We start from the raw sequence: 1,669 nt of genomic DNA, 5'->3' as shown, positions 1-1,669 counted from the left end.
TTTTGGTAGATTTTTGTATTTTGTTTGAAAAACAAATAAAGTTTAGTTCCCGATTCATTTTTCGTAGTTAACTTTATATTATAAATTTCTTTCCAAAAGTGTAGTTCACTTTATTGCATTAATTAAAGCACACGTCTTAGATGTGGCAAGACCAAGTCCTTTTCAAAAGTCTGTCAAACTCAAGAATATCCAAAAGTGATTGCGGTTACACCTTGCATGTAAAGTGGCTTTCGAAAGCAGTTTTTATTACTGAAAATCCGATACTACTTTTTGTCTGTTTAGACAAGCCCACTTTCACCTATGCTACCAGACATTTTTATGCTCAGAACAAAATTACTGACCTGAAAAATTTGTTAAAAATGCTCAAATGCGGTCAAAACAACCACAAAGTGTTTGATGCTTCAATATTTATATTCTTCATATCAGGAGAATACTATAATTATAAGTATTTATTTAAATGTGATGCAACATTTTTATAATCTTATTGAATTTCGGCAAAAATCGTGGCACACGGCAACACTCGATTGGTTTGACAGCACTTGCACCAAAAATGAAAACTGCTAGTGCAGCACAGCATACATATGTATGTATGTATATCGATAAAAGGCGAACATTTTATGCTCCATTCAAAACTCATTTTACTGGAATCCTATGGGGCTACTCCGTAATGCGATGCAAAAGAGAAATGCGATGCGATAGGAAATCTCCACAGCGTATTACTTACGCCGCATTTTCCTATCGCATCGCTTTTCTCTTTCGCATCGAATTACAGAGTAGCCCCCCCTGAGCAGCTTTTGATTGCCTAATATTTATTTAAAATGATTCCTAAAATATAAAGAAAAAAAGAAAGGCATGTAATTACACACTATAACACTATACGGCCAATCAATTTTTTTTTTCTGTTTATTGGACCAAACCATTTTTTTTCAAGAGACTGAGTCATAAGTAAAAAAGCAATTTCTCCGTTTTTCGAAGTCAGCCTCCGAAATCGAGATATGGGCCTTCGCAGTGCGAAAAGCACCTTTGAAATGTAAGCACCTGTATAGCACCTGTAATATAAGTTTGCACAAAAATGTTATATACCGTTTAAATAAAAGCAAAAGGCGGGCCACGGCCATATTTTTACTTTATTAGTTGTTTTCATACAATAATAAAAATATTTTTTTACCAAAGGTCCAATTTCGAACTTCGAAGGCCTATATCTCGATTTCGGAGACTAACTTCGAAAAACGGCGAAATTACTTTTTTAATTATAACTCAATCTCTTAAAAAAAATTGGTTTGGTCTAATACCCAGCCAAGTGCTGTCCAGTGTAATTGTTCACACAAAAAAAAAATAAAAAATTAAAAAATCACCACAAACTATGTTTATTTTTTATTTTTTTAATCAACGGGAATGTTTAGCTGCAAATTGTTGGTAATATAAAAATTCCATGGGCTATAAAACTGCATACCCAAAATTGTTCTAACTATTTTTTCTAAATGTAAATGTATAGCTTTATTCCTTGATTTTTATAGGTTTGGTTAAAGCGCAAACAATGTTCTTATCCAAAAAAAACACCAATTGCTAAAAAATTGTTTCGTCAAAAACATTAAAAAAATACCTACCAGTTGTTTGATTCCCAGTCGTTCGTTTTTGGTTGAAGAAAACCGAGAAGATGCCATTAATA

Source organism: Rhagoletis pomonella, unplaced genomic scaffold (genome assembly GCF_013731165.1).
Source record: "Rhagoletis pomonella isolate Grant_MI unplaced genomic scaffold, Rhpom_1.0 Rhpom_scaffold_00275, whole genome shotgun sequence".
Lineage (NCBI taxonomy): Eukaryota > Metazoa > Arthropoda > Insecta > Diptera > Tephritidae > Rhagoletis > Rhagoletis pomonella.
This window is presented reverse-complemented; position numbering follows the sequence as displayed.